This window comes from Panicum virgatum, chromosome 2K (genome assembly GCF_016808335.1).
Source record: "Panicum virgatum strain AP13 chromosome 2K, P.virgatum_v5, whole genome shotgun sequence".
Lineage (NCBI taxonomy): Eukaryota > Viridiplantae > Streptophyta > Magnoliopsida > Poales > Poaceae > Panicum > Panicum virgatum.
Window position 1 is genome coordinate 2,128,719 of NC_053137.1, and position 6,446 is coordinate 2,135,164.

The 6,446-nt window shown below is 43.4% G+C and overlaps 1 non-coding gene across 1 annotated transcript; it reads right to left on the reverse strand.

Moving 5' to 3' along the window:
• Positions 1–5,639: 5,639 nt before the first annotated feature.
• TRNAL-UAG lies at positions 5,640–5,719 on the reverse strand. The gene has a single exon. It is a non-coding gene; the product is annotated as a tRNA-Leu (tRNA).
• Between the last annotated feature and the right edge of the window lie 727 nt (positions 5,720–6,446).

Here is a 6,446-nt window from a genome sequence, read left to right on the forward strand (position 1 = left end):
CGCCATACCAGCCGTGCCCAAAGCCAGCGGCAGCGGCAGGTACAACACCCGGAGTGCAGCTGCAAAGAGAAAGCGGTCGTAGAAGACTTGGGGTTGTCAACTAGCTAGCATGTATATATATCGTGTTATATGATGCCCTATGCTTACATTTGAAACTAGAAAAAGCTAAAAGAAGATAAGGATAATATATATTTTTTTCCTTAATGGTTGGAAATATTCAAGAGGGGAATGTGATAGAAACACTAAAACCACAATGTTAGATAAAAAAAAAGAGCTGAACATTCATGGTTCGAAACCACAAATTAGATAGGCAACACATCTGTTCGTGTAAGGAGCGCAGCTTTGGCAATATTTTTTTTTAACGACCCGCACAAGATAGTGCGTGTTTCATTGATTTAGCAGAAAAAATACAAAACTACAGTCCAAATTAAAAAAAAAACTCGTTCGGTCGGATTGGGACATCGACGCGGACCACAAACCACCTCGCCTCGTGAGGCGCGGCACCACCAACATTCACGCCCATGAAATCGTCAAAACCTGCAGATAGGACTCAGCGTCAACAGGAAGCCACGACACCATGACAAGGATGTAAACCATTTTCTAGTTCCACTGGTAGTCAGTTACAATCAGCTTCAGATAAAGATGGAGTGGTTGATGGCTAGGGTGGGCACAGAACTTGACTAGATAAAGGCCATGGCAGTGACTTTGACAAATGCAATGGCTTGCGACCTTCCCAGAATTCCCCCATTAAGGAAAAGTTACTAACATTTGCATTGCAGACACACTTTTATGGCATCCTGGGAACTTTCCTCTGCCGTTCATACGATTCTGCTCTACTGCTATATATACTGCACTCCTTCGCTCGTAAAGGAAGATAGCAATAAGGAGGTCATGGTAATTGACGTAAACGTAAGAAAGAAGTACTAGATACAAATATGAACGTTCATCATCTTGAAACACCAATCAGACACAAGAAGTTCAGATTTCTAGGTTGCATATATGAAGCAACACAGCCTCTGCCACAGAGTAATTTCCAGGTAAAAAGAAAGCCCCCCTAACGAGGATGTAAATGATTTTATAGTTTAATTAGCCACAGGTGACGAGCTTCAGAAAAGAACAGAGTAGTTGAAAGAGTAAATTCCTTATTTGGCCCTATAAAAGTTGGCTCTTCCTTCCTTAGCCTCTTTTTTTCAAGTCTTCCCTATATAGCCTCTTAATTTCAGTTTCTTCCTTTTGTGGCCCTTCTGCTAGTTTTAGTGGTAACGGTGTTAGCAGCAAGGTGAAAAAAAAATCCATTTTACCCGTGTAAAAAATTCTCTATTTGGCCATTGAGGATCTGCAAAGCAAGGGAGGGAGCAGCCGCATGGGGGCACCACCGGGTCAATGCCGCCACATCCACCCGCCGCCGCGCACACGCGGAGGTTGCCCGCCGCCGCGCCCCCGCCGAGGCCGCGCGCCAGGTCCGCCCGCCCGCCACCGAGGCAGCCCTCCGCCGCGCCCGCCTGGTCCGCCCGCCGCCGAGGCCGCCCTCCGCCGTGCCCCTTCGTGCGCGCCCGTCAGGTCCGCTCGCAGCCGAGCCCCCGCGGAGGCCACCCGTGGCCGCGCACCCGCCGAGGCTATCCTTCACTGCGCCCCTTGGCGCGCGCCCGCCAAGACTGCCCGCCGCCGCCAGGTCTGCTCGCTGCCGCGCCCCCGCCAGGTTCGCCCGCCGCCGCGAGACCGGCCGCCGCGCCGCCACCGGCAAGCATGGTCCCTGATCTAGGAGGAGGAGGCCACGGGATGGACGAGGGATCGATTGGGGCTGGCTGCTCCTCAATCTTTTCTAGGCTAGGGGTAGTTTGGTCCATTCATCTCAAATCTGACAGTGGGACCCACTATTTTGACAGCAATCACTAAAAGAACTGACTAAGGGCCATAAAAAGAAGAAACTGAAATTAAGAGGCCATATAGGGAAGACTTAAAAAAAAAGGTCAAAGAAGGAAAAGGCAACTTTAAAAAGGCCAAATAGGGAATTTACTTTGAAATGCTGAGCTCACAGTCACGGAGTGGACGAGGACTAGCCAAAGACTACACAATGTTTAGGTAGCTAAGACGACCTTACATGTTGCAAGTCGTTGCATTCAGAATGTACAACGCTTGCAACATGGAAAAGTTAATCCCACTTGCAATTTTATATTGTCTTGCAGCTCTATTTGTCATATTCCTAGGAACTGTCCTCTGCCGTTTCTTTGAGCTTTCTAAGTCATTTTGGATCTAGCCAACGGTTTGAACACTGAGCTCATGATGCCCTCCTATTTATACTTGCATACAGCTCATTTGGTTCCAGTGGAATTATAATCAGCTACCCTGATCAATTGGTCATTTGGCCAAAAGTCCATCCCTTCCAAGAGACTGGAATCCGAAGTAGCTTTTTGCACGTTGCTGAAGAAAGAGAAGATTTAATGTAAGGACTCTGCATCCCATCAACAATGTTACCTAAACATTAGCTCCGTATATTATTTTTCTCTTGTGTGCGTTTAATAGCTCCTGTTGTTACTTTTGTTTCCTCAGCAGGCAGATCAACTCACCATAGTGACTTCATGGCATAAATAGTCATATCAGCTTTTGTTCAGGAGACTGTGAGCAGAGCCGTCTCATTTGTATTGGACAAGCGTGAGGAGAAGGCATCTGAAAGTCACAGCAGTCTGGAGAGGCTAGAGATGGCACTCTCCGAACTGCAGTTCTCTCTTGAGAGGACTGCGAACCTGCCAATCACGGACATCTCCCTGCTTCAACGCAGAAAGGTTTTGAAGCTTGCCTACATCAACGGCACAGATCTGCTCAACAAGCACAGGCGGCAGGCACTGCAAAAAGATCAAGACATCAGGCAAGGGGTGAAGCGCAAACGACGGTGGATTCCTCCTGCTAAGAATTTGACAACCTCATCTTTTGCTGGCTTAAACAGGGATGATGTCAGACGATTTGAATGGTTTGCAGATTGTGCAGGAAAGTTTGTAAGAGATGTTGAATCCGGTTGTTCTCTCCGGCACTACACCTTCTGCAACCCTCTTGTCAGGCATCTCCTTGAAGGGAAAACTCTCACATATCAAATGGTACAAGGAAACTGGCAACAAGATCTTTATATATGGCCCACGTGCTTTGAAGAGCGTGGCGTGGAGGCAACTCTAGGGTATTGTTATAGGGATCACACAGCGGCAGAGAAAGATTTCCTTATTTTGTTGATCCTACGACTATCAGAAAGCACAGACATAATTGGGATTCAGTTCCAGCTTAAAGGCCCCCATTTTGTCCCGGTTGGTGTCTCCAACCGGGACAAAAGGCCTTGGCCCCCTTATCCCCTTCCCTCTCCCCCGCCCGAGCCATTCAGCTCACTTGTTTCTTGCTGTTCTCGGCTCGGGAGAGAGGAGTTTTTGCTCATTTCTTCACCACATTTGTGAAGATCTTTGATTGTATTATGAATGGATTATTCTGACACTCTAGTGATGTATTTATTCAGGCTCACATTGAAACCATCTAGAAGCCAAAAAAATCTTTATTTCGAAACAAGTATACGTCGTTAATCTCCATCCAACGGTGATGGCACTACCTTTCAGGGATACACGATGCGCTATAAGCACGTCGCGAATCGGTTGGTCGCATCACCAGCACTTCCGATTGATAAGAAGACAGCATTTGACGCAGTCAGCATGGCAGTTGTTGTACTGAGAGCATATCAACGAGCATGCTGCCTGTGCCAAGTGCTGTGCCTATTAATCGTAAATGTTGGTGCTGCGACTGGCCGATTGGTGACATCCTTGTACTGCACCGTGTCCCCCCGAAAGGCAGTGTCATCACCGCAGGGTTGAGGTTACTGACATATACATTTTCAGAAATAAAGGTTTATTTTTCTTCTAGAGGGTTTCTGGATATTGAAAAGAGTGTACTCCTGGAACTGAAGGGTGTCAAAGTAATTAGAAGTTATAGAGAATTCTTTCAATTAATTAGAGATTTCTTGAGGATTAATGATACATTTCGTCTTTTTTATATGATTTCATTGTTATTTGCAAGAGTTATTAATCTGATCATTGTAATTGTAATAGTAAATAATTTTTGCATTGTAATGGTAAGAATTTATAATTTTGTAGAAAATAAAGGTATTTTTCAGTAAAATATGGCTTCAGCAGCTGGAGACAGTGGCGCCGGTGGGGGTGATCGTTGTCTTTCTGGAGAGAAGGGCACAACTCGAGTAGGTCGTCGGACCAAAAACCTAGTGCTTTTCATAGGGCAGCGCTCCGTTATTTGGAAAAAGAATATAGAGAATGCATGGCAAGGGGCGAGGAACCTCCGTTTGATCTTGAGGATTTATTGCGGCGTTACGGTTCGTCACCACCAAACTCGGAGGTTTCAGCTCCGCCATCTTCTTCTGCGCCAGCAAGAAATCCGTTAGAGCATTCTGCGTTCCAACACAAGGACGGTTGAAAACCTATGTGTTGTTGACCGAATTTTTAAATTTCATGTATAGTACTCCTTTGTTAAGTTCTGTAATGGATTAAGTACTCCTTTTAATTAATCAAGATGTATGATGGATATTGCATATCTTTTAATTATTCATGTTATGTTACATTTAGTTTAATTTAGGTTTGATATATTTTATTTATTCGATACGTGTAAAGAATTCAAATCGATTTATTTAAAATGCAGATGGACCGGCAATGGATGTACAATGCTGACCGACGTTCGAAAGCCAATTTGGATTTGTTCTACTATGTAAATATATTGCAAATATGGTCCAGGTAATAAATGCCCAAGTTTCCTTAGGATCCCAATTCCAATAGGATCCCCATGCTTCATTAGCCCATACTGCTCCACAAAGAATACCTATGGTTAAAAGAGTAAACCCTAGACTAATGACACGATAACTCCAAGAATACAAATGCTCGGTTAATTGATATTTGTAATAATTTGGAAATGCGGGAAAAGAGGTTTTTTTAAAGCACTTCTTTTTGCATACAAATATTCAATCTCACTAAAGAAAAATGTTTTAATTTTTTTCTTTTTAAAATTAAAAAAGAAATCGAAATTCTTTCGAAATCTAATGATTAAAAGAGCGGCGGATAATAAGGATCCGCACAAAAGAGTTGCATAGCTTAGTAACATCATACTAACATGCATCATTAACCACTGAGATTGTAGAGCAGGTACTATTATTGTGGATTGATGCATTTCAGTTAAAAGACCCGACGTGGCAAAGCCTTGCGTTAAAATAGTACTTGGCGTAGTTATTGTGCTTAAATCATTTTTCGAGTTCTGTATCTTAGGAATAGTATGAAGAATATACAGAGCCCATGAAAGGAAGATCAATGACTCATATAAATTACTTAATGGAAAATGTCCCGAAGAAACCCAACGAGAAACTAAGAATCCTGTTATAGAGAAAAAAGTCGTTATCATTCCTTTTTCTGACAAATCACGTAATCCCCTAAGTTCACGAACTAATAAGGTTATCAAATGAATCGTAATCACAATTGAAATGGTTGAGAAAGAGATATGAGTTAGTATATGTTCTAAAGTTGCAAATAGCATAAGGATAAGGTCCCATTACAAAATTGGAAATTTCGAATTGAATCCATTTTCTAATCTATTGTATTCTTTTTCGAGAATGCCGCCACTCGGACTCGAACCGAGATGCTTGAGCACTGCTTCCTAAGAGCAGCGTGTCTACCAATTTCACCATGGCGGCTAACTTCAAATAATTAGTAGATGAATTAGTAAAGTAGTACTCTTATATGCTAGAATATACAATATATTCCTATAATATTATTATTTTAAATAAAAAACCTCACATGTTGTCCATATTTTCTAAGCAGATTCTCTCTTGGCCCAAATATTCAATGCATGTGATTGTGTTGTGCCAAAACTTGACCTGCTTAGGTTGCGGCCCATGGGCCAAGGTACGCATTAGCAAAAGCAACTCATGTGGCGTGGTCCAACACATGTAAAAAAACAAAACACGCTAGGCGGGCCAGGCCACGCTTGCGCACAAGTCGCGCACTCCATCATCCGTGCGACTAGTAGCGCGTTAGAATTTCCCTAGATGGAGATAATGAAGAATTTTGTCATGTTAGCTTACAACAAGCAGGTGTCATGGCAACCTCAAAGGCAATCAATTGTTTCTTACACCAGCCAGAGATGACGGATTACAACATGCTCTGGGTGTCAAACCATGGTTTTGGACGTTTTGTTGTGCAAAAGCCTAGCACCGAAGCAGCCAGGTGTACACTAAAGCAATGTCAGGATCCAAATAAGTGCAAAGAGGAGGCCATAGAAGAGAAGTTGGAGGTGTGTCCATCAAGGCACTAGGCGACCTAAAATTCGTTTGTCACTTTGACAAGGTCATGAATAATAATACTTTCTTCTAAAAACCTCGATCACATGATTCCGCCGAGCTTGTACTAGTGAAGGAAAGA